This window comes from Moschus berezovskii, chromosome 6, assembly GCF_049115385.1.
Source record: "Moschus berezovskii isolate FMDL1 chromosome 6, NW_MosBer_1.0, whole genome shotgun sequence".
NCBI classification, from domain to species: Eukaryota; Metazoa; Chordata; class Mammalia; order Artiodactyla; family Moschidae; genus Moschus; species Moschus berezovskii.
Window position 1 is genome coordinate 117567393 of NC_142465.1, and position 27077 is coordinate 117594469.

At 45.3% G+C, this 27077-nt stretch overlaps 1 protein-coding gene across 4 annotated transcripts in view; it reads right to left on the reverse strand.

Annotated features, from left to right (window-relative positions):
• Positions 1-27077, reverse strand: part of PACSIN2 (protein kinase C and casein kinase substrate in neurons 2) — a 110082-nt gene that overhangs the window by 39562 nt on the left and 43443 nt on the right. The window contains exon 1 of one of the 4 annotated variants that reach the window (XM_088837538.1): positions 26436-26545. The exons of 2 other annotated variants lie outside the window; for them this stretch is intronic. The gene's annotated coding sequence lies outside the window, so the exon portion shown is untranslated. Of the gene's footprint in view, positions 1-4511; positions 4618-26435; positions 26546-27077 lie in introns of those variants that run through there. One more of the 4 variants, XM_055396491.2, reaches the window with a different exon arrangement.

Below are 27077 nucleotides of genomic sequence, written 5' to 3' on the forward strand. Positions count from 1 at the left end.
TTGTGTAGTGAACGTACCTCAACCATGGAAAACAGCTCCCTCTGAGGGAAACACACTGAGGCCATGGCTCGGCAAGTCCCACGCCCGGATGGGGTGGTGAGGGTCCTCCAGAAGCACATATGGGGGTGGGGTGTGCAGACTGGGCCAAACACACTCAAAAGTACTTCCAGAGATTAACAAGGCTGTCAGCCTCTCTCACAGACAGAGCTTGTGTTGCCGTGAAAACCACCTCCTGAAACTTGGGAGCATCTCATTTTTGTCTAGTCAATACTACAGGGCCTCCTTCTCTGACAGAAAACAATCATGTTGGGTTAGGTGAGAGATAAACAAATTTTTCTAAACAGGGACGCTATTCCCACTGTCAGATGTGGCACTGCTTTTGCGCAGCAGGCATCAGTTCCAAAGCAGGTGCGTTCCCACCCAGCTGTGACGACCTGGCTCCCAGAGCTTTGCTCATTCAACTCACCTCATACTGCTGAACCTGTGACAGTTTCAAGTCCAAATGTCTATTCCTTCAGCTACCGCAGGGCTGTCAAAACCAGTGAGGCCTCCTCTCAGTGGGGCTCGGTTCTGCCAGCTGCATTCTCATTACTCAGCCCTTTCCTCTGTCATCTACAGTCTGGCTTTGCTGCAATCACAGCAAACAAGCCATCCTGCGGTTGGCTTTTTTCAGTTGCATAATGAGCATTTCCCCTGTTGTCCGTGCTGTCTCCCCGTCGCTCCTAACAGCTCTGTGACATTACGTCTTGGCCCCCTCCGCCGTCAGTAACCTTGGGGGTCTGGGTCTTTCCCAGTCAGCACCAGGACTGGGGGAAGGTCACAGCACACACAGCTTCCCACTCTGTCCTGTTACTTCACCGGGGGCTCTGGGCTCACACATTCTAACGATATTTGGTGAACCTCTCAAATGCAGTTTTAAAAGCAAGAGTTCGATCCGACATCCTCAATCTACATATACAGGGGAGATTACACACTCAAGAAAGATACCTTGAGAGGCACAGGAGGCAAAAATGACTCCCAAACACACCATGGCCTTTGGGGACTTGCTTGCTTCACACGATGAATCTGAGGACATTTTAGAAGATGAAATAGCACTGACAATATTACACATGAATAAGAAACAGATAGAAAAGGGAAAAGAAAAGAATAAGTGCCTGTAAAAAGGAGACTTCAGCTATAGGCGGGACAAGGGAGCCTCATCACAGCTTCTAATTTCTCACTTGGTAAATACAGAGATCAGACTTCCTGGGGGTTTTTGTTTGATTTTAAAAGCTTCCAGTAAACAAACATTTATGAGGGGGACTTCCCTGGTGGTCCGGTGGCTAAGACTCCTAGCTCCCAGTGCTGGGGGCCCAGGTTCAATTCCTGATCAGGGAACTAGACTCCACACACCCCAACTGAAGACCCCACACCCCATCGGGAAGATCAAAGATGCCACGCGTCACCACTAAGACCTGGCACAGCCAAACAAGTGATCTCTGAATCTGTGAAGCTGCATGTGACACTCCTCTGATGCGCTTTCTCAGAGTGTTCAGGGCTCACTCCTTTCAGCCTTTCCCGGACACAGTTATCCACACCTGGATATCCCGGTGGGCTGATGTCTCTTCACCTAGAGGGAGGTTGTCAATGCCTGCACACAGTTAATTCCCCCTAACAGGCCGCTATGGGAGTGGTTCATCTGTCTGGTTTAGGGTATCACTGGGTATACATTGCTGGGAATGCCAATTTTTAAACAAAAATACACATTAGATATTCACATACCTCAAATAAACAAACCCAATAAAGCTACACTGATCGTATTTACTTTTTGATGATTCAGAAGTCATTTCTCACTCTTATGAAGGGCTCTCACAGCCAAAATTTGGAAGACTCCCTCCAAATTTGCCACACAAACAGCTGTGGGACCTTGGGCATTTTCTCAACATCCCACTACCTTCAACTAAAGAGTGCGAGATGAAGCAAACTCTTAGATTTCTCTGAGTTTAAAATGTTTTAGAAGAGCCTCCTGCTGGCAAGAGATGATAAGAGAATTTGAGTGGACTCAAGCCACATCATCCTAAGAGTAAGGTCATTTGCAATAACCTTCACTGCTAAGACTTTCCTGGTGGTCCAGCGGTTAAGACTCTGCACTTTCACTGCAAGGGGCACAGGGTTGACTGATCCCTGGTTGGGGAACTAAGATTCCGCATACCACATGGTGTGGCCAAAAAGTTTAAAAAAAAAAAAAAAGAGAGAGAGAGAGAAGAATGAATAGTATGCTGACAAAAGCAAAAAAACACCTCCATGATTTGGGTCATCCGGTTTTTCTATCTGGTTTGAGCAAATGGGAAAATTTAAGAATTACAAAATGAAAGCTTCTGACAGTTCAGGTTCAAAAGTAAATTTATCATTCTAAGTGAAGTCAAGTCAGAGAAATACAAATATCACATGATATCATTTAAATGTTGAATCTTAAAAACTGATACAAATGAACTTATTTACAAAACAGAAACAGACTCACAGACTTAGAAAACAAACTTCTGATTACTAAAGGAGAAAGGGAGGGATAGCGATTAAGTAGGAGGTTGGGATTAACATACACACACTGCTGCTGCTGCTACTGTTAAGTCGCTCAGTCGTGTCCGACTCTTAGTGACCCCATGCACTGCAGCCCACTAGGCTCCTCCGTCCATGGGATTTTCCAGGCAAGAGTACTGGAGTGGGGTGCCATTGCCTTCTCCAATACACACACTACTATATATAAAATAATCAATAAAGACCTACTGTAGAGTACAGAGACCTCTACTCAATACTCGGTAATAATCTACATGGGGAAAGATTCTAAAAAAGAAAGAAGAAAAGATATATGTATAACTGAAGTACTTTACTATACACCTGAAACACAACATTGTAAATCAACTATACTCCAATATAAAATAAAAATTAAAAAAAAAGTAAATCTAACCTTGAAGTACCTGCACTTCATTTCTTACTGATTTCCTAATCTTATAGATAGATGCTAAATGTATAGTGTGATGATTACTAATGAGATGTTAGACAAGTTTGAATACTTTAATTTGAACCAACATTCAGTTCCTGGTATATTCTTTATGACTTAAATGTATTTACATGTGCTTCCTTGATTAAAAGAATGAAAATATTAAGCCAATGAAAGTAATAAACTGAGAAACCTCACTACCACGGCTGCAGCAGATGCAGCAAAGGTGTAACAGCATTTGGGCAAAAGTAGGTGATGAGGGGCCATTTCAGTTATCAGTCATGATGGCTAACAGGGGCACTGGCAACACACAAGCTGAGATAATAATTTACTGGGCTCAAACATCAAGTCTGATAGGGACCAAAATGGGTAGCAGGGAGACGCCAAGTAGGGCAAAACAGGAAACCTGTCAAGCCTAGGACATCAGGGGAAAAGACCAGGAAAACAAGGGGCCAAAAGCTGGCCATAGTTCAGGCAGGCCTGCCCCTCACCAGGGTCTCACACAGTCAATATCCACATGCCCCACGGCCATCAGATGTTCATCAGCAGGGGTGGAACTCTAACCCGGATAGTCCAGTACTGTCTCCCATGAGCCCACGTTTACAAGCCCTAATCCATTTGCAGACACCAGTGAGAGTGGTGAGGTGTTCACACTTGCCTTCAGAGTGGTATGGGACACAGTCTCCATCCTCAGCAGACGGCAGAATTAACAAGTCAATATTTATTGAGCACTTTCTAGGTGCTAGGCACCATTCATTCTCGGAACAGCACTACCAGGAACCTACTATCACCTTCATTTTACAGATGAAGAAATAAGGCACAAAAGCGCTTCAATAACTTGATCAAGGCCACAGAGCTAGGAAGTAGCAGAAAAGTGAAAGTACTAGTCACTCAGTCATGTCCAACTCTTTGTGACCCCAGGGACTACAGCCAGCCAGGTTTCTCTGTCCATGGAATTCTCCAGGCAAGAATACTGGGGTGGGTTGCCATGCCCCCCGCTCCAGTGGGAGTAGTAGAGCTGGGATTCAAACCCAGGCCAGGTGCCCCAGAGCCTGCCCCTGCACCAGGCTACGCTTCCTCCTACGACACAGGCAATGGAAGACGAAGGGGAGGAGAGGTTAGGAATGTGAGCATGACTCCAACAGAACAAAAGATGGGGGCCCTAATGGGAAGCACTCCAACCAAGGCTCCAATAAGGGCAGGCTGTCGGCATTCATTCATTCTGCACTCACTGAGCACCTGCGGAGCAGTCCTGCTCTGGAAGCACGCCGGCTCAAGAGCTCGGGTGGCTAGGGAGGGAGATAAACACCTAGCCCACACCTGCCTCCCTCATGGATGAATTCCCGAGGTGGGCACAGTGCCCAGCATGACAAGGCAGGAATGAGAGAATGCATGAACAGTGAAGAATCCCCGTGGCACACTAGCAACATGATGAGGGCAAGTTTCTTAACCTCTCTGAGCCTCAGTTTCCTCATCTAGAAAATAAAACCAATACTTCCTATTACTCCTTGGGATTGTTACACGGATAAAATACCTCAGTCCAGGGCAGACACTGCTGCTCTCCATCATGGTGCTGAGGAAGGCAGGAATAGGATGTCCAGGGCAGGCACCTTCCCAGCCTGGGGACGCCAAGTTGAATCCTAGGAGCCAATGGGAAGCAGGTGGGTGTACACGCACCGGGGCAGGGTGTTCTAGACAGACGAATCCTTGGGGAAAGGTGGGGGCTGGGGAAGATGGGGGTATACAGGGGGCACAGGCCACCCAGGCTTCAAGGGTTAGACAGCAAGGCGGGCACACGCCCTGAAACAGGAACAGTGAGGAGGGAAGGAGGAACTGGTGTCACACTTCTATACAAAAATCCCCATGTGGTTTAACTTGATGAGTTTCTCGTAACTTGTAATCTTCCAGCTGCTGGATATGCTGAGAACTATTTTACACACTATTAACTACATGCTTTAATTGACAGGATCACACAGAGATCATTTTAATTATTATTAACAACCAGAGTGCACTTATTCACACAACAGCTCTCCTCACAAAGAGCCCAGAAAACCCGACAGAATCCCAAATCACTAGGAAGGCAGGCAGTATTAATTACTCTAAAATGTCAAAGACAAAATGAAAACAGAAGTTTAATGTTTTCCCAAGTCACCCCAATATTAGGTAGAACAGAAAATCCACCCTCACTTTCAATTTCTAGTCTTCTCAGGACCAGCTTTTAAAACACTTAAATCACGTCACTTCCCTGCTCCAAACCCCTCACACTCAGAGCTCAACCCTAAGCCCTCAGCTTGGCCACAGTCCCGTCGTGATCTGGCCTTGCTTGCCCCTCTGGCTGACCTCCCTCCCTGGCTGACCCTGCTCTGCCTCAGCCACAATTATCTTCCCACTGCTTTTTAAACACACTGGGCTCATCTCTGCCACAAAGCTTTTGTAATTGCCACTCCTTCTCCTTAGAATTCAGCTCTTCCTTGAAGTGAGTGCCTGGCCAGCTCGCCAACACCACAGGAGTCTCTGCCCAGAGATCCGCAGAAGAGCTTCCCTGACAATCCCCTCTCAGCCAGCCCTGCCTCCCACCCCCACCTCTGTAAGATCTGTCTGATTTCAACAATAATATACTATTGCAAGAAATTTCTTTCGTGAAGCTGTGTAGTGACATCTCTTGGATGACACAGAGAAAAAGACTAGTTACTCAGATTATTAACTACAAACGTCTCTCGAGCTGAAAGCAAAAATTTTTCAGTGATTCTTTAAAAGTCAATTATTCCACAATGGCCAGCTTGTACAGTCACTCAGTTGGAAGACCTTATGGAGCCTCCTGGGCAGCCTCTAGAGCACCCAGAACCAGTTTTTATTTCATTTTTGTTGTTCAAAAGGGTTCTCTCTGAATCAGTGGAAGCAGTTGTGTTAGTAACCAATGGTCCAGTAAGCAATACCACGCTTTAAATTCTCAAGTATTAGGAATTGCTCTGTCATTGAGTCAACATTTATATTTATAGCAGAATTTGAGAATGTTTGGCCAGATGAGTCCCCTACAACAAGTCCCAGGCATAGGCCCAAAACATAGTATGTTACTAGGACAACCTGGTTATCCCTGAAAAAGTGGAGGAGGTCAAAAACTTTAAGAGACTGGAAACAAACTACCTATACAATTCCATTTTGCTTTCAGACTTTCTCTAGATCCTGAACAGTCCTTTAAGAAATATACATTTCTCAAAGTAATGAAACGCAGAAAAGTATCCCCTTGAACAGTCCCAAATGCTGGGAAGAAAGGGCAAGGCAAACTTCGCCACTGACTGCCAGACCAGCACTGTTTTCCTTCTGACTGCAGCATCTTAAAACAAGAGACCTTCCCAAAGTAAAAGCTTCACTCAAGCCCAAAAATACATGAACAAACAAATAAGAGAGAGAGAGAACACAGACATTCTTGCTTACAGAGAACCAAGTCTGCTGAATGTCTGGACCAAAACGTCCAGGGCCATCACTTCCCAAGTAAAGGTGGCAGCCTGTCCATCCTTTAGGTCCCCTCACTGTGGGATCTAAAGAGCAAGCAGCTCCACACAGATGTCACCAGTCCCCTGCTCGGACATGGGAGCCCCCTAGTCATCTCTAACCACCACACTCACTGCACGGCCCTCCACAGACCCAAACCTCTTTTCTCCCCAGCATCTGTAGTGGGGGAAACAGCTAACTTCTCCAATTTGGGAGAAAATGCTACTGAAGTTGGAGAAACATTCTTGGATATCATGAATAAGATGTTCTGATTCCAAGGAATTGTAAATTTGATACTAAAGTGTGTGAAAGTATGAACAAGCAGATTTGAGGAAATATTATGGAGCCATGGTAACAGAAACCACGGAAGAAACTCTGGTTGCACAGAACTGTTTAAAAATAAACCGGATACTAAAATACCAGCAAAGAGCTACAATGACTCACACTGTTCTCCTCAAATACTTATGAGAACAGCCAGTTCTTTGACAGTCTTCCAGGCTTTTTCCCTGTTGGAGAAACGTGAGACAAAGAAAGTGAAAAGAAGCTTTGAGATTTTTCTCTAATTTTACCAGCAACTTGATATGAATAGGACCCTATAGGTTCTAAAGTTTGATGGGGGTATGAAAATGTACATTCATGCAGAGAGAACTGCTTTGAGGCTTTTCATAAAAGTCAAACTAATTCAAAAATAGCCAAAGCCCCAGAGTATGTGACACTACGTGCTTCTGGTAAAGGACCTCAGCAGTTTCCACCGTTGACAGACGCCCTTCCGAGGCATTCTATGTGTGACCGCCTTCTCCCTTGTTCCGCCGGCATGAACACGCCACCCTCCCCTTCTGGCCCTCCTCCACTGCACGTCCTCTAACGACACGCACACACCTTTTAACGTGGCAGCGCCGCACGGGGCACCCTCTTGGGCCCACACACAGGAGAAACCCACAGGTATCAGGCCTGGGGCCCACACGTGCAGCACTCTGCTCCCTCAGACTGCCCTTCCCATCCACTCCTACTCATCCTGCAAGGGCCAGTTTGAGTGTCCTCTCCTGAGGAGCCCCTCAACCACACAATGACCCTCTGCCTACCACTGTCCCGGTATAATTCCCCCATGGAGGATATCACTGGGCTGCTATAACTCACTCTCCACAACCGGAATGTTAACTCCTGTGGGCACCCTGGTGCCTGTCACAGCACCCGGGTGACAGGTGACAATCAGTGAAGGAAGCACTGGAGGCAGGGAATGGGTGACCTCTCAGGAAAGCTGAGTCCTGGCATGTCTGTGCCGCCTTTCTCATTAATCAAGACCTAGCTCCTCCCTGTTCCCCCTTCCCCAGCCCTATTCACGCTATCTCTTCTCTTCTTCTCCCAGAAAACAACTGTTCTCCTAGGCAAAACGCCACCCCTTCACATGCCCAAAGACCTGTTTTGGACATACTGCCTATGCACCAACAACTCTGTCTGTAGCCAGAGCACCAGAAAAACTTGTCTGTGAAAGAGCTTTGCACCAGTTGGTAAACAGCTTCAATGGAGTAACTGTACTTAGGTGATCCCTTATATTTTTCTTTGTTTAGGGAAGACTTTTTAAATCTTTTGCAACACAAATTATTAATCAAGTCCCATAATCATCACTACCATTTCAATTTGGTTTAACACCAAAAGCCCAAAGGAATCACCCAAACACACCCAGGATCTGAACCATGGAAAGTGCTGCCCAAAGAGACAAAGGTCAACTTGAGAACATGCTCACGGCAAGAAAGCAGAACACACTGAGCCAATGGAAACATGGGAGACAGACCAGCAGCAGCAAACCCACCAGGTATGGAGAGCCCGCTCTTAGACGCTCCCCACCACAGCTGAGGAGGGGGCTCCTTGTGCGTCCCACGAGGGGCTTCACGGGTCTCTGACAGCTCCGGCTAGGAACAGGGCTGGCCCATCCATCCGGGTCTGTCTAGTCGTGCACACCTAGCAAATCACATTACTGCTCTGTGCTTCTGGTTTTCCATTCATAAAACAAAGAGGGGTGACAATGCACGACCTGCAGACTTCTCAACAAGGATTAGCTCAGTTCAGTTCAGTCGCTCAGTCGCGTCCGACTCTTTGAGACCCCATGAATCACAGCACACCAGGCCTCCCTGTCCATCACCAACTCCCAGAGTTCATTCAAACTCATGTCCATCGAGTCAGTGATGCCATCCAGCCATCTCATTCTCTGTCGTCCCCGTCTCCTCCCACCCCTAATCCCTCCTAGCATCAGACTCTTTTCCATTGAGTCAACTCATCTCATGAGAGAATGCAACAAGTACCTGTTTCTCATGTGGCAAACAATAAATGTTGATTCCTTTCCCTGGCTCTGGTTGCAAATCTAATGAGATGGAACAGAATGACCTTGGTCTCAGCACATGACTCCTTGGGCCTTAGATTTCCTTGTTCATACAGTAGGTGATCTTTAAGTTCTGTGTAGACTCTAACATGCAAAGTGGAGCCTGGGTATACAGGCAAAGGACAGAAGGGGCTGGCATTGGCTGAAAGTTTCTAGGGAAAATGAGTACTATGCATTGTTTCAAAATAAGAAATGAAGAAAGATGACTTTTAAAAAAAATAAATCAAAGTAACAAAAGGAGATTGGTTTTAGCATATATCCATTGGGACTGCATTGATAATCTATCCACCCTACCGCTTTTATTTTCTATTCTTTCTAATCTATAATCACATAAAGTGCTGGGGACTCTAAAAGGAGCTGAAGCAGGCAAAAATCTCTCCACCCTCACAGAGTTTATGCTCTAGTGCAGAGGACTGACAGAGAAAATGAATCACACAGTAGTAGCTATACAGAGAAATAAAGCAAGGAAGAAGGATGAGGAGGGCAGCAGAAAGGAGCTGGTTTCCCTGAAAAGGTGACATCTGAGACAAAATGGGAAGGAGGAGCCATGCGGAGCTCCAGGGGAAAGGCCAATGCCAAAAGGAAGATAACCCATGACGGCACAGAAGCCCTGTCTGGCGTGTCCAAGAAACAGGGAAACAGCTACTGAAGTGTTTCCCAGGGAGAAATGATGGTGGCTGAGATCACACAGACAGCAGGAGACACAATGGCACGTGAGTTTTGAAAGAATACTGAGGATAAAACAAAATGCCCTCATTCTTTCAACTTCTATCCACCCCGACTTCCTGACTCCCAGGCTCAAGCGTTCAACAAACCTGTGCCCAGCAGCAATCATGTCCTGTGTGTCGTTGAGCTCAGCTCCCCCTGACCCAGACTTTCTCAGGACCCACTGTGGACAAGCAGCAGAGACGTGCGCCCCAAGCCCTTTCCATGGAGCCGTGGTTCCGAGAAGCAGGAGAGCCAAGCGCCCCACGTCTGGGAAAGCAGCTGTGCGGGCAGGAGCCAGGGCAGCTTCTCCTCCCCACCAAGCAGTCCCGCACCCCCATCTCCAGGAGGCTCTCAGTCTTCCACACGGTGACTTCAGAGAGAGACCAGCTGTCTGCTCTGCACAGCAGGCTTCGCGAGCTCACCTCCTTACCCCCCTTACCCACACGTGCACAGAGCAAAACAAAACCCTCTTGCTGAATGCTTGATTCAAGCTGACAATCCTAAAAACCAAGGCCGTTTAAACTGAGCAGAATGCAAAATGTTTCTGAAGCACACCAGTCACCTCAGGTTAACTTTAGAGAAAATCTTCTGAAAGCACTCACTCCGGATCTGCAGGTGGGGTTTAATTTCTAAATTGCTTTCTGGACTCAGGATAAGGCAGAAGATATGACTAGACAATACTCAGCAGTGAATTCCTAAGGTCTGAGAATGAAAATGATGATGGCTCTGCAGATCCAGAGAAAGGCGTGTCTGTTTATTTTTACAATGAACCTGAAGAAGAAAAGAAAGTCCCAGATGCAGAAAATGCTTAATAATGCCTCCACCTTTGGGATATGCAAGGAGGTGTTAAAAGGCTTGACCTTTCCTTTCTGATTATCTTACAGGAAATGAACTCAAATCTTAAAACGAGACATTCGATGGCAGGCACAGCAGGCTTCAGAAGCAGTCAGGGAAGTTCTTTCTCTCGGAAAAGGCTCACCGAGTTGTACTGTGTGTTAAAGACCAAGCCACGTAGAGTGTGTATCAACATGCATGGCCCCAGCAGGCCACTGGGCAACTTTCCAGGGTCCTTTAGGCTCAGCCGTTTCCTCTAGACAGGCTGGTCGAGTCAGCACTCCCGCCACGCACCACCTGTGCAGCCTCGCAGAGGTCTGTCTCCTACTTTATCTGGAATTCCACAGGGGAAGGACTCTGCCCTCTGTATCTATGTATAATCCAAAACAGGGGCTCCAGAAATGAGACAGGACCACCAGGTGGAGGGTAGGGAAGAGGAAAGAGGAGGTGCTACCTTAGCTGAGTCTTAAAGGTCAGTGAAGGTGACAGACTTTCTATGCAAGAAATTAGTATTAAAAAATACTAAATACCCTTAAGATGACAATGTTTTGCCCCTGTATCTTTTACATCCTAATAGCTAAAAGGAAACAAGTGGTGGCCCAGATCCATGGTCATTTTCTGATGGCTTTTCACGTTCTGGGTAATAACTGTGTTAGGTTACAGAGAATTGGCAGCGAAGGCAGGATGAGACACCAAGTCACCTGGCTTTGGCCCAGCCCATCAACTTTCTGTCCACTCACGTGACTTAAGGAGGAGATGGAGCAAACAGAATTTAGACATGTTCCCTCAAATCATTTTTCTCATGTAACAGAAACATGGCAGCTGATAGGTCTATGGCTGGGACTGATTTTTGCTGTGATATTTTTTAGACCTCTGGTTGGCAAGCACCCTGGGAATGCGCAGACTCAGGCTGAAGATATTCCTAAGCTAAATACAAGCTGATGCTCCATAGGTTTAAAAATAGAAAAAGTTACTTTCAAAGGACAAAAGTGACACATTTTCAAATCTACTCCCTTCCCCAAAGTTCCTAAAAGGGGCCAACCCCACAGTGGGAATGGGACACACACCCCAGGGCAATATTTTGAAAGAAATACACCCCTACTTTTAAGATTGGGGTGGGCCTGGGCTGCAGAGAGAGATGACAGAGCCAGGGGACCTGGGATCTAGTGTGTGCTCTGGCTTTTACCTGCACCAGTCACTTCCCAGCCAGCCTGGGTTTCCTCACTGACTAAAATGGACACATTCTCTGCCCCGCCTAGCTCTCAGGTAATGGAAGGATGGTTAGAAATCACCGCACAAACAGTATCCCTGCATCCTGTGGTTGGACCCTCTGGTCATTCGCTGATTTGCCGAGTAACACATCTTGAGCACCAACTATGTTTGGGTTCAGGAGACCATACAAGCAAGATAAAGTCTGTGATTTTTAGAGCCTGTATTTTAGTGGGATATCCCAGGCCTTTGACAAACTGGTGAATTTAGAACACTCCACCTGGCACCAGACTCAAATACTAGCTGTCTAAAGTTGGAGTTTTCCCTGGCCCACTGCACAAGTGCAGCCCTCCACAGAGCAGCTCCTTGGAGAGTGGCGAGGCTCAAGTAGGACAATGATTGCAATCAGCCTAACAAATGTTATCTACTACAATTATTACACAGTTAGCCATTAAAGAACAAAAACTACAACTAAATGAAAATAAAGTTGGAGTAAAACCTCAAATTCCTTCTTAACTACTCAGCAATTAGGATAGCATTTTATTTCCAAAATAGATTTTTATACTCTATGCAGCAAAAGGAAAGAAACCCATGGCAAAGTAAATAGACTGTGATCCACTCAAGGCAAGTCTTCATCTCTGCATCTGCACATGGCAGAGGAGCACTACGTGTCTACTGCTGAATAAGCCACTACAGTCGGCAAGAGTGAAGGTCAGAGCAGAGCCTGCAGTGCTCCAGCGACTGTTCACACTCTTTAATATCCACTTGTCCTTCCACAGACTTAGAAGCTGAGTCACCATGGTCAGCGGGTTCAGCAGAAGCAGTGTCCAGTTTTTTGGCTATTATTAACGATGCTGCTGTGAGAATTTGGGTTCAAGTCTTTGTGTGGACCTATGTTTTCATTTGTTTCAGGTACCTAGGTATGGAATCGCCAGGTCGTTTAACCTTTTGAGGAGCTGTTTTCCCAAAGTGAGTTGTTCCCAACAGTCAGCTAGACTGTTTTCCAGTTTTTCCATCTATCCCCACCAGCAGGATATGACGGTTCCAACTTCTCCACATACTAAAATTTGACACTATATATTTGGATGACCTTGAAATGTCTTATGGAGCTAAACAAAATCTGTTTTAGACAACTCAAAGAAAATAGCTTATTTTCTGGCTTTTAGAAAATTTGTGATGTATAAGAACAAAAGACATCAAATAAAAACATGGATGTGCCCCAAACTTATTATTTAAACCTTTGCACAATAAATTGTAATGTGGAAAGCAAAGAAAAATGGATTTGACACAACTGATAATCTTATTACCTAAAGTATACTATTAATAAAGACTGATATGAAGACTGAGGATTCAATTCTACTGCACAAAGAAGTTGCCAAAGATGAATATCCAGGAAAGAAGACAGCTGGGTCACAAACAGGAGTGCACACAGAAGCCCTCTCTGCTAAAGCAGGCTATGTGACTAGTGAAAAGCCTGTGCAGAGCCCCCAACCTTCTCCTGTCTCCCCGTCATCCGCCAAGGAAGCCTGCACTGCAGCTACAGGAGAGCAGACTCCTGAGTCTGCCTGGCCCCAGAGAGACTGTGTAGACTTGGGCCCCAAGCCCCACAAGCGACCTGCAGAGCAAGCAAGGAAGACATTTTGTTATGTGAACCTCTGAGATCCAGGGTTAGCTTGTTACTGTAGCTTAACCTAGCTAAATCTACTCCTACAAATTAACATGCGGGGGAAAAGCACAGCCTTCCTTTAAAAACAGAAATAAATGGACTTCCCTGGGGGTTCAATGGCTGAGAATTCGCCTGCCAATGCAGGGGACATGGGTTCGATCCGTGGTGCTGGAAGATTTCACATGCGACGGGGCAACTAAGCCTGTGCCTCACAACAGCTGAGCCTGGGCTCTGGAGCCCATGGTCCACAAGAGAAGCCACCACAGTGAGACGCCCGGGCACCACCACTAGAGTAGCTCCCACTTGCTGCAACTGAAAAAAGCCTGCATGCGGCAAAGAAGACCTAGCACAGCCAGAAATAAACAAACAAAAACAACTGCTTTTAAAAATGGAAATAACTTGAGAAAATTAAAATTTTAATAACCCCAGTGGGGCCACAGAAAAATAGGAATGAACTCTAACATTGCTAACAGACTTCATGGAAAAATCTGAAAACAGAGCAAAGGCAGATGACAGTTACTAACCTCTGACCCTGTGGGCCCACTCTGGGGAATAGACCCAAGCAAATAAATTCAAAGAAAAAAGAACTTGAACAAAATGTTCATCCCAGTAATATTTATAACAGCAGAGACTGGAGAACAAGTCAGATGCTCACAAACTGAGACATCGGTGACTTGACAGAGTGGACACTACACAGCCGTTATAAAAGACAAGCAAGGGAACCACTTTATATCCGAAATTGGGCATAAGCAAGAAATAAAATAGTGCACAGACCTTTATTACACACTAATGTTAAAGGCAAGGATTATGTCTTTTCTTCTTTGTAACCCCAGTGCTTAGCATGAAGTAGACGTTCAAATATTTGCTAAATGACTGGATGTCTGACCAGAAAGTAACCATGTCGGGGATGACAAGGTCTGGAGGAGACTCTGGAGATGAAGTTGTGTGCTCCTTATTTCTGTAACATGATTTCAGTGTGTATATTTTAAGATGCATATATCTGAATCAGCAAAAGGGAAACAACATTCTCCCTTCATGTAATAAAGCTAGTTTAACGTTTCAAGGGTATGGGTCATGACGTCACACAAAGGAAAACTCACCAACAGGAACTCACCCCGGGTTTCCTCACATGAATCGGGGGTAGGCTGGGGTCATTCACAGATCTGTCCCACTTACCCTCCTGACACTTGGTTTTCCCTTCTCCACAATGTGGGGGTACGCTAAAGGATAAGGGTCTTTGCAGTTCTGGTTTCGATCATTCCAAATGGAAAGTGGGGACAACCCATGGTTACTAGAATCTCAGGAAAGTAGCTACCATCCATGATTAAACACATTCAACAGATGTGGCTTCTGTCCCCAAAATGTAAGCATCCTATGATGATCGTCCAGGCAGTCCCACTCAATGAAGACTGGTTTCAGACCTCCAAAGAACAAGTGCTCATTGATCTGCCACCATGTCAACCCGGCAAGGAGCCCCAGTGACACCACAGCACGTAAAGTTGCCTGCCAAAGACTGAAGCAGTGTTATTCTAACATAATCTTAGAATGCCTTCACGCAAGTGGCATCACGCATGCATGCACGTGCACACACACACACACTCTCTCTCTCCCTGGAAATTCGCTGCTCCTCTTCTCATGTCCGTCTGGCGGTCAGGGGTGGGGAGCAAGCACAAGAGGATGCACTGGCCCATCACTGCCATGACCTCCCCCGTTCGCTCCAGGGTATCCTCACGGCCTAACAGAGCACCTGACAGGTGGCGGATGGCCACAGACACAAGAGACATGCATGACAAAGCTACAGGGAACTGGGCTATGGATTTGGGCACTTCATGTCCTCTTTATTCCTTGAAATTCTCTGTGCAGCTCCACCTCCCCTGTGCCAGTTTTTGAGGAGCACCGCCAGAGACAGCTATTAAGCTTTTTACCAAACTTGCCAAACAGTCCTTTTCTCAGTGAGAAGTTCCCGCCCAGTCGGATACTTCTTCCTTGAGCTGCAAGGTTTCCACCTCAAGAGACATACCTAAACACTAAAGAAGAAAAGTCAGATGAGACTGAAAGATTCTTCTGGCAAAAGTTGAAGGAAAAAATACAGAATGGGTCAGGAGGTTGTCCTTTGTTCAGGCAAGAAAATGGGGGTATTCAGCACGGGCAGATGTGATAGGGAAAGGGGGGAGAAAAATGCTGACCGCTGAGAGCGGGCACTCATGGGGGCGCCCTCCGAGCTCTGACAAAGCAGGTTCCCAAGACTTGACAAAGGACATTATTAACAACACGCGTGAGTCACAGTGGCCCCAGGTCAAGCGCTTCAGCTTCTTTCAAGCCCTCCACTCTGAGGCAGCCCCTTTTAGAAGCGGACTTCCTGTCACACAAAGGGCCTCTGTGGGCAGTTCCTCAGCCTCTTTTCCTGTGCAGTGGCACTTTTGGAGGCTCTTCCCTCCCTCAAAGTCTGACTGAGCGCTGAGCACTCTAGAGGGGCTGCAGCCCAGCTGAAGGGGTGACACTCACCCACCCTGCAAACTAGACACAGTGAAAGAATACCACCCAAGAACACGGCACCCCTGGATGCATATGTCTAGAACTGAAAACTAGCCTCTGAAATCTGCATCGGTGATGCTTCACAAACATACAGGGGTGATCCCTTGATGGCTTCATCACCTCAGGCAAAAAACTCAAGAGGTCTGTGATTGGCATTGCTCATTTGCAAAATGGAAAAAAGGAATCCAATCTTAGCAGTTGTGCAGATCAAATGACATTTGTCCTGGGCCTGGCACAGTGCCAGTATAGGGGCCTCCAGGGTGATGGTGACCATGGGCCATCCTCATGGGTCATCCTCAAGCCAGGCGCCGTCACTGAGGCATTCCCCCTTCCCAAGGGAAGCTTGAAGGACACTTGAACCACCTCCTCCAACACAGAGCCAAGGCCTAGGAGAGAACACGCTATGGGAACAGAAGCGCCCATAATGGATACATGGGGCGGACACTTCAGTGGGAATTCATCAGCTGGAGAAGTAAGGAGGGGCATCCTAGTAGAGGGACCTGCATGGCAAAGAGAAGGCGGGATAAACCAGTACAGTGGAGGCTCACACAGATTCTGATGGCAAGCCCTGGGAAGTGGCTGTGGCTTTTAAGGAAAGAGGAAAGAGATTTACAAGGGCCAGGGTACTGATGGTCATGTCATCTGGTCCCCAGCCTGAGCCACTCATTATGCTGAAAGAAGAGTGACTTCTGCTCTGTCCACCCATTAGCCTTAAAAAGTAGCACCTCCTGAAAAGAGCTTGTCATGAGAAGGCTAGGAAACCACTGACAAGACTTCACACCCATCAGAGCTCTGTCAGGAAATGAACTGTTCAAGTACTTCTCAAGCCTGCTGTAAATATGTGCCTTTGAAGTTTAAAAAAAAAAAAAAAAGTCATGTAACCACAAAAGGGTTTGGTTTTAATTTTATAGCTATCTATGCACTTAACTATGGGGACACTTTCTCAAGACACTATTTTTTTCATTCAAACGTACAAGCTGGAGCCAAAGCATTCTGTTCTAAGGAAGGAAAGACACAGGGCCAGTGTGGACCTCAAGTGACAAACTGACAACTGAATTCTAACTTGATGATTTTATTTTTTAAAAAGTCCCCATAACCTGATGGAGAAGGCAACGGCAACCCACTCCAGTACTCTTGCCTGGAAAATCCCATGGACGGAGGAGCCTGGTAGGCTGCAGTCCATGGGGTCACAAGGAGTCAGACACGACTGAGCGACTTCACTTTCACTTTTCACTTTCATGCATTGGAGAAGGAAATGGCAACCCACTCCAGTGTTCTTGCCTGGAGAATCCCAGGGACAGGGGAGCCTGGTGGGCTGCCATCTATGGGGTCGCACAGAGTCGGACACAACCGAAGTGACTTAGCAGCAGCAGCATAACCTGAAGGACTATCCAGTAATTTGGAAAAAAGAGCAGGGAACCCACTTATCAAGCAACAATCTGAAGCTAATGAGCTAAATAAAGTTTCCCTTACATGGGGAAAGAGACAGCAGGGCTTGCACCAGCAGTGGTTGCTTTGACAGGTGCAAGGTTTAACTTTTAAGCCTCATTCTTCTCACCTGAAAATGAAGATAAACATGGCTGATCTATTTCAGGGGGAAGTAAGGAGAAATTTAAATACCACATTATACGTGAGTGCCTGCCCACACGAGGCACTCAGCAAATGTCCCTCCCTGCCGCCTGTCCCTAGTACAACTCCTTCAGTCTCTGGATCTTGCTGGCCATGCCCCACCTGGGGGGGGCGGATATCACTTGAGCAAGCGGGACATACACGCCCATTCCTCAGTTGTGTCACTGAAAACTCTAGGAACATAAAACAAAAATCTGCAATGTTAAGCCATTTATACATGTATATACACATATTTTTATGATGCTATCTGCCTAATAAAACACTTCCAGTTACCAGTTTATAAAGCAGAAAAATGAATGGAACTTCTGTTTATGATAAAATGCCTAATTACTATACAAGCATACCTCAGAGATCTTGCAAGTTTGGCTCCAGACCACTGCAATAAAGCAAATACTGCAATAAAGTAAGTCACACACAGTTTTGGGCTTCCCAGTGCATGTAAAAGTTATGTTTACTCTGTAGTGTATTAAGTGTACAATATATAGCATCATGTCTAAAAAACAATGTACCTTAATCTTAAAGTCCTTGATTACTAAGAAATACTAACCATTATGTGAGCCTTCAGCAACTCATACTCTTTTGGCAACAGTAACATAAAAAATCAGTGATCACAGGACTTCCCTGGTGGTCCAGAGGTTAAGAGTTTGCCTACTAATGCAGAGAACACAGGTTTGATCCCTGGTCCAGGAGGATTCCACATGCCGCAGAGCAACTAAGCCCACGAGCTACAACCACTGAACCTGTGCACACTAGAGCCGATGCTCCCCAACAAGGGAAACCACTGCACTAAGAAGCCTGCAAGCAGAGGAGCCCCGACTCGATGCCACTAGAGAAAGCCCACATGCAGCAATGGAGACCCAACGCAGCCATAAATTAATCTGAAAAAGGCACACACACGTGCGCATGCCCACACAGAAGAACTGCAGCAGACAGAAGGCACAGGAATAAGGAAGGGCCGTGCTTCTTCAGGTGCACTTCTATTCAAAGTGTACCGGAGGACTAGCCAAAACAAGAAGAAAAGTACGTAAACAGGATAAGAATTAGCGAAAAAGAATGAAAGCATTATTTGTAGATGATACAGTTTTAGCAAGGTGGATGGACACTAATGATAACCGTCTAGATGGACAGCCTCAACTGTGACTTAAGAGCTGTCGCGGTAAGGACAGTGCTGGGGGCTCTGAGCATTTGGTTTCATCTCACAGGAGAGAAAGCATTATAATCTTTTCTGTACAGAAGAAGAAACCGAGAGCCAGAGAGGTTAAATATCTTGCCCAGAGCCACACGGCAAGTAAATGGTTAGTTTTGAAACTGAGTCTATCTGTCCCAAAGCTTAGCCACTCCACCTGCTGCACGGTGATAGACAAACGACAGTAGCACGTGATAAGGACCATCTGCACTCTCACAGGGGTGCCTACCGGGGGTGGTGACAAGGCTGGAGTGTAATGAGAAGGAGATTAATCTGAAGAAAGCCAGCGAAGGGCGCCTGAGCTAGGCCTGAAATGTGCAGGAGAATGCACGACAGCGAGCGGTATTCTGGAGAGAGAGGCTAAAGGTAAGAGAGAATGGAGAATGTGACGGCAGGGGAGCAAACAGGGAGGAGCTGAATACACGGCAAGACAGGCACCACTAGGCCCAGGGGCTTGAAGGTCACACTGGGAATCTGAAAAGTTATGAGGAAGGACCTGACCAAAAGCCCGTGAAAGAAAGCTCCCTTGGACAGAGAGCAGAGAACAGATCATCAAGCCTGTAGAGCTGGGCTGTCCAGTATGGCAGCCACTAGCAACTGAGGGCTTAAAATGCAGCTGGTGCAACTGGGGGATTGACTTTTTTGTATTTACTTTTAATTCATTTTAATATAAATAGCCACACATGATTACCAACCACCATATTGGACGGTGCGGCTCCTAGAGGTTGGAGACTGGAAAAGGACAAAGGGTTAGGAGACCAGGAAAGAGGACTGATACTCAAGAGAAGCACAGATGAAGTTGGCATTGCTCATCTGTAAAATAGAATCCAATCTGCCTTAGCAGCTGTGCAGATCAAATGCCATTTGTCCTGGGCCTGGCACAGCACCAGTATGGGCCTCCAGGGTGATGGCAACCTGTGAATGGGTGGCACAGGGGAACAAGGATTAAAGGTGCCTGATTTTGAGAATGGGGATACAAGCAGATGGATGGCTAAGTCCCTTCGCTGTTCACCTGAAACTATCACAACGTGGTGAATCAGCTATGTTGAAAGTGTTAGTCGCTGAATGGTGCCTGCCTCTTTGTGATCCCATGGACTGTAGCCCACCTGGCTCCTTGGTCCATGGCATTTCCCAGGCAATAATACTGGAGTGGGTTGCCATGCCCTCCTCCAGGGGATCTTCCCGACCCAGGGATGGACTTGGGTCTCCTGCACTGCAGGCAGATTCATTCCTGTCAGAGCCACCAGGGAAGCTCCAATACAAAATAAAAAGTTCAAAAGAAAAAAAAAAAAGGAAGGAGAACTCTTAAAAAAAAAAGATTCTTGATTTTGGAGGCAAGGTAGCTAGTGATGCCACAAAGAGAAAAAGAAAATTCAGAAGAACGGGGTTAGGATGGAAAACACTGGCCCGGGCCTGATAAACTGAGGCACCTGAAGCCCGCTGTGCACATACTGCCATCAGCCACATCCAACTCCTGAACACGGTGTGTTCTCTCAGACCTCCTTGCCTTCGAGTATGTATTTCCCTCTGCCTCTCTTGCCCGCCTGACAAATCTTTCTCTCGAAACACACCACCAAACTGAGGTTTTCCCTGATCTCCGCCATTCTTCACAGCAGATAAAAGTACCACTGTGAGGAGACTCCTCACCCTGGAGTTTAGAAGTCTCCTTACCTATCTGGACTAGGGCTTCTTGGGGGCAAGTCTCAACCATCTTGGATCCCAGGGCCTATCGGCACCATGCCTGACACAAACTGAAGCTGAACACATGCATGCCTGAAACAAGTGATCCGGCCAGCCAGCATTCAGATGGACTGTCCCTCCAGGTAGTGACCTAATGGAGGCTGGAAATAAGCAGAGAGCTGGCTTAGGTGCCTGCACAGCTGTTAACAAAAGTAGTCAGGTGCTGAACAAGCAGAGTTACATAAGCCTCACATCATGACTTTTCATCATTATGACAACCTTTGCCCATCCGAAATTCACTCTCTTCAGCCTTAGAAGTCTACTGGATATGCCGAAGATAAATTAATCCCTTAGAAGTTAACATTAAATATGCAATGATTTTGCCTCAAAAAAAAAAAAAAAGTGGTCCTGAGACTTCTCTGCATGGCATCGTGGTCTTGATGTGTAACATTCTTCCTGCATAATAAGGGTCGTTCTGGAGAACAAAGTGGACCTGAACTGAACACCCTCAGTTGCTAAATTAACAAAATGTTCTGTTTTCCAAGTCAACAGATATTTGGTCATCAGTCCATTGTGCCCTGTGCTATGTTCCCCTTTTGTGTCAGTTGATATCAGAAAAGAACCACAAAGAGATCACTTCATTGTCTCCATATTGCCCTGGGCTTCATTGAGTTTGCTAAACAAGCACTACTAATGTGTTAGGAATGTGAGAATCAAAGGGAATTCCAAATTGGTAAGTTCAACATTTTAGCCCTGTTAATTTCATCAATAACATTGTCAGATAAGCATTTTCCTGCAAAATCATTCTCCCTGATCTTCCTCAAGGACTACTGCAGAACAAATCTCAATGGGAAACAAGAGGGGATGAAATGTGTAGCACAGGCTTCACATTAACAGTAAGAAATTTTAATCACATACTATTGTGATGGCCACGGGCACACATTTCAAATTCAGGACACCTTCTGTTAGATTCTTTAAGTTATCGAAAAATAGAACATTAAGCTTGTGAGTCCACATAGAGATTCATGTCTTATGATTAATGTATGACAGTCTAATGAGGGGAAAAAAATTAGGCCAGATTGCCAGGGCTGTTGGAGATGCTAGACACCTAGTCTGTCACTTGACATCAAGGCAGAACTGAGGTGCAAATGCATTTAGACCAGCTCAGTGAGACACAACTCCAGCGCCTTCAAGCTCTGTGGGAAGGAGACCACTGCAACCCTGTCACTCGTTCATTCAAATTAACGGCCCATATTCTCCACTGATACTATCCATATCCACCCCACACACACAGTCCTCCTCACCGGCCTCTAGCCTGGGATCTACTTGGGCTACCAGAAGTTTCTTCAAAGCCTCAGAGGAGAGTCTAAGGCCACAGCTAGAAGCAGGTCTGAAGAGAAGCCTCGAGCAAAGAAGTGAAGATGGCCCAGACAAACCCAACCTCTCACACTCTCTGGGACTTCTGGGCCAAGAACAGCCTCAGGGGCTGCCTTTAAAGTCCTCCTCAGCCTGCAGCAAAGCCAGCACCATATCCCCCTTCACGTCTTTAAACTTCACAAGCAGAATCGGAATTTACACTACTGTAGAAGAACTGTACAAAAAAGATCTTCACGATGAAGATAATCATGATGGTGTGATCACTCACCTAGAGCCAGACATCTTGGAATGTGAAGTCAAGTGGGCCTCACTATGAACAAAGCTAGTGGAGGTGATGGAATTCCAGTTGAGCTATTTCAAATCTTGAAAGATGGTGCTGTGAAAGTGCTGCACTCAATATGCCAGCAAATTTGGAAAACTCAGCAGTGGCCACAGGACTGGAAAAGGTCAGTCTTCATTCCAATCCCAAAGAAAGGCAATGCCAAAGAATGCTCAAACTACCGCACAATTGCACTCATCTCACACGCTAGTAAAGTCATGCTCAAAATTCTCCAAGCCAGGCTTCAGCAATATGTGAACTGTGAACTTCCAGATGTTCAAGCAGGTTTTAGAAAAGGCAGAGGAACCAGAGATCAAATTGCCAACATCCGCTGGATCATGGAGAAAGCAAGAGAGTTCCAGAAAAACATCTATTTCTGCTTCATTGACTATGCCAAAGCCTTTGACTGTGTGGATCAAAATAAACTGTGGAACATTCTGAAAGAGATGGGAATACCAGACCATCTGACCTGCCTCTTGAGAAACCTGTATGCAGGTCAGGAAGCAACAGTCAGAACTGGACATGGAACAACAGGCTGGTTCCAAATAGGAAAAGGAGTATGTCAAGACTGTATATTGTCACCCTGCTTATTTAACTTATATGCAGAGTACATCATGAGGAATGCTGGGCTGGAAGAAGCACAAGCTGGAATCAAGATTGCTGGGAGAAATATCAATAACCTCAGATATGCAGATGACACCACCCTTATGGCAGAAAGTGAAGAGGAACTCAAAAGCCTCTTGATGAAAGTGAAACAGGAGAGTGAAAAGGTTGGCTTGAAGCTCAACATTCAGAAAACAAAGATCATGGCATCTGGTCCCATCATTTCATGGGAAATAGATGGAAAAACAGTGGAAACAGTGTCAGACTTTATTTTGGGGGGCTCCAAAATCACTGTGGATGCTGATTGCAGCCATGAAATTAAAAGACACTTACTCCTTGGAAGGAAAGTTATGACCAACCTTGATAGTATATTAAAAAGCAGAGACATTACTTTGCCAACCAAAGTCCGTCTAGTCAAGGCTATGGTTTTTCCAGTGGTCATGTATGGATGTGAGAGTTGGACTGTGAAGAAAGCTGATCGCCGAAGAATTGATGCTTTTGAACTGTGGTGCTGGAGAAGACTCTTGAGAGTCCCTTGGACTGCAAGGAGATCCGACCAGTCCATTCTAAAGGAGATCAATCCTGGGTGTTCATTGGAAGGACTGATGCTAAAGCTGAAGCTCCAATACTTTGGCCACCTCATGCGAAGAGTTGACTCAGTGGAAAAGACTCTGATGCTGGGAAGGATTGGGGGGCGGGAGGAGAAGGGGACGACAGAGAATGAGATGGCTGGATGGCATCACCGACTCGATGGACATGAGTTTGAGTGAACTCCAGGAGGTGGTGATGGACAGGGAGGCCTGGCGTGCTGTGATTCATGGGGTCGCAAAGAGTCGGACACGACTGAGCGACTGAACTGAACTGAAGGCAATAGTTAAGGGCAAGGAGGAAAGTCAAATATTACTTATTACTGACTAGGACCATTATATATTAATTATACGTTTATATACATGTATAATTATATATATACACACATATCAAGAAGGTCAATTACATATTAAGAAAAGGAAGCCATTTAAGATATTCTATATTTAATATGTACTAAAATGTAACAGTACATATAAAATGCTAATTGGGGAAGAAAGGTAACTAAAATGTGGGAGAAGTGAACTAAAGCACTCCCTGCAGCAGGCTTCACCCTTTCTTTAACCCCCCAGTGTGGTCATCTGGCTCAGCAACTGAACGCCGCAGCTTCTGCAGGACAGTGACAGAAAGGTGGCTACCAGAATCCCACAGGGGGAGACACAGCCCTGACCTAGTGCAGAAGAACATTGCTCACGTGACTGACTTCATTCCCAGGTTCTATAAACTAAGATAGGTAGAAAGCTATTGACTACAATTTCAAGTACAGTTAAAATATTTATGAAAATGCCTATTTCCCTGTAGTATATTTGTTTCAGAAATTCTCCGTAACATATACTCTAAGTACTTCAGAAAATACAAATAAGTGCTATGCTGTAACCTCTCCAAGGCATCTTAAGGTGACTCTGGGCAAAGTGGGAGCCACATCAAGGGCTGAGAACAGTCACACACTGTTCTCAGCATGCCTCTATTTGCATCTAATTCCCATACTTCAATTTCAGAGGATCCAAATTCAATATTTAGGAGAGACTATTTTTAAATGTTTCTGGAAGGTTGTGGGTAAATTTCATTTTTATAAATTCAATCATTACCCCCTTTACTTATGGTTTAATGTATTGTTTTAAAGTGTATATATTCTAAAACCCAGTTACCCCAGGCTGAGAGGCAGCAAGACAGAGCTGTTAGTATTCCTTCCCAGGGGCCATAAAGCTCCCCTAGAGTTCAGGGTTCTCCTTTCACATCCTGAAGAATCCTCTTTTCAAAGAAGAATCTAGTACTTCAGTCGATTTCTTTAATTATGATTTTATTAAGTTTGGATTTCTCATCTAGCAGATAATCATATAATGAGGTTTTCTTATAACAGTATCAATTGAATAAGACCTAGTTTAGAGGAGAGGAAGAAAAACTTTATAAAATAGAGAACTCTTTGTTTTTAAGAAAAATCTCTCAGAAGGAATAATGTCAACACTGTGCTTGAGGTAATGCATTGCGCACCTATGCCAAATGGTACTCAGGGAAATTGTTGAATAAAAGCTGAGTATTTGAAAATAGACTCATCAGAGGAAAAAAGCCAGTGTTGGCCAATTTATCTTGAGATAATATATGGAGAAAGCAGATAAAGGAAAGGCCAATGGCCCAGAAATCGGGAGACCTGGGGTCCAGACTCACTGAGCCACCAACAAGCCAAGTGACCTTGAACAAGTCAGGAGGGCATTTCGCCTCTTGGTCTTAATTCCTGGTTTAAAAAAATGAAGGAGCCTGACTGTAATGACTTCAAGAGCTATTACAACTCTAAAGATCATGTTTCCACTTTTTAATTATGGCACCTCCTAAATAACAGGATTATATGGGTGAGCAAAACAGAAGACTAACAATGTATGGGAGGGGGGCTCATTTTTACTACTGGTATAAATCTCAGGCCTCTAAGACATACTTCATTTTGAAGCTAGGATACTTGTTTATTATTTTCATAAATGCAGCATTAAAATTCACCTAGAATTAGGTAACATATCACATTATGAAGACAGAAGGGTTTTGAGGAGATATTCTAAGAGCAAGGGTGAAACCTGATTAAAGTCTGAGAGAAATATATGTTGGGTGGGGGAGGATTCTAGAAAATAGGAAATATGCAATTCTGAAAGTATTAGAAATACACACCTCACAGCAGGAATGACCTAACAAGAAGACACGCTTCTCTGCGCGGCACAGACTGTGCTAACATGGCGCTTTTTGGAGAATGGAGGACACCACCTTTCCAATGTTCACAGCGATAGGTAACCCAATAAACACATTCACTTAGTGATGAATCACTTAGGCATCAGGTATTTAAAAAAAAATCTTCTAACTAGAATTACAGTACTGCATAAACAAAGTAAAGAGAGAGGGGGCTGATATGTTTTAATTCCAGAATATGACTTCCAAGATAAGAAACAAATATGTATGTAAAACTGCTCAGCTATTGAAACCATAAAAGATAATCCAATAAAAATGAAAACAAAGTGTCCAGTGATAGCAATGGATGGGGACGAGGGCACAGGGTCCAGCTGAGAAGAAAAATAAGAACTGATGAGGAGAAAGATGGAGGAGGGGCCTTGGTGCAAGCCGCAAGCTGATCCTGGGATTCTGGAGAAGACGGTCATGAAACAGCAATTACAGTCAACTAGAAAAGCTAATTTGTTCATTTTCTCTCACATGTCCAAGTTACATGTTTGCAGATTAAATTTGGCTGTTAAGAAAGGAAATGGCAGCATGTGATAAACACAATGCCTGACAGTAGGGGGAAAAAAACCAACGCTTTATTAACAGCTAACTCACGTAATTCATTCAGTTACTCAGTAAGAAAAACATACATCTAGAGGTATGCAAGCTTTCTAAAACATGCCAAAGTTTTTAATTTACTCTTTAATTATTCTTTATTATTTAATCTATTTTGAAATGAAGCATGCGTATATGTTCTAAAACCAGAGTAGAAATTATAAAGCATAGACATTCATTTAGTTTCGGTCAAAATGTATTCATCAAGAAAATCAAACATTTACTCGGACATTTTCTCAAAGTGTTTTGGATAGAACACTCCACACTCTTCAGCTGATATTGAACTGCGTAAGCATTTCCATTAAGAAGCTCTAAAACAAGGTGTGCTTAAAAGGTAAGAGTTCTGGTACCTCAATCACTCAGAAGAAGAAAAAAAAAGATCAATGAAAATTTTACTTTCAAAAGGTCTCTCTTAAAGGAAAAGCAGGTTCTAAATAGCACACTCACGTTTTCCTGTCGAAGGCAGCGGCTTCAACTGCCTAACTTTGCAGATCCACTTCCGTACCTGCCTCCTCCCGACCCTGCTGGTATGTCTGACCTCGGCTCCCAGCAGAATTCTCCCAGCACATTTCATCATTTCCTGTTGGCTGCCGACTCCTTGCAGCCGCGATAAGGCCATTCCCCTTCGCTGCTGCATTCACCCTACAGGCACCAGGTTCTCAGACCGCTGCTGCGAGCCTGCTAGCACCATCACAGCAGATGATTTCCTTCTTCAGAAAGTAGACAAACAGAAATCTCGGTATTCGTGGAAAATCAAAGAGACTGAGAACAAAAGTCGTATTAACCACCCCACCCCAATCAACTTGCACACGAGCTAACTTACGCTGTATGTGATCGTCTTGGAATCTCTTCCTGTATTCAGGATCCTTCCACTTAAGAGGGCAAAAAGACCCACTCTGTATCTAAGGAGCAAGGAGTTAACGTGACAGGGATTTATATGCATGGCATAATCTTCCATTGCCCCTATGTGCAGAACTCCAGTTCTTTCTGTGACTCCACACATTAAGGCAAAGCAGTCTGACAGGGGGATGTGCAGGGAAACCTGACGCAGGCTCAGGCTGGACACAGGCAGGGGACCCCGATCTCAGC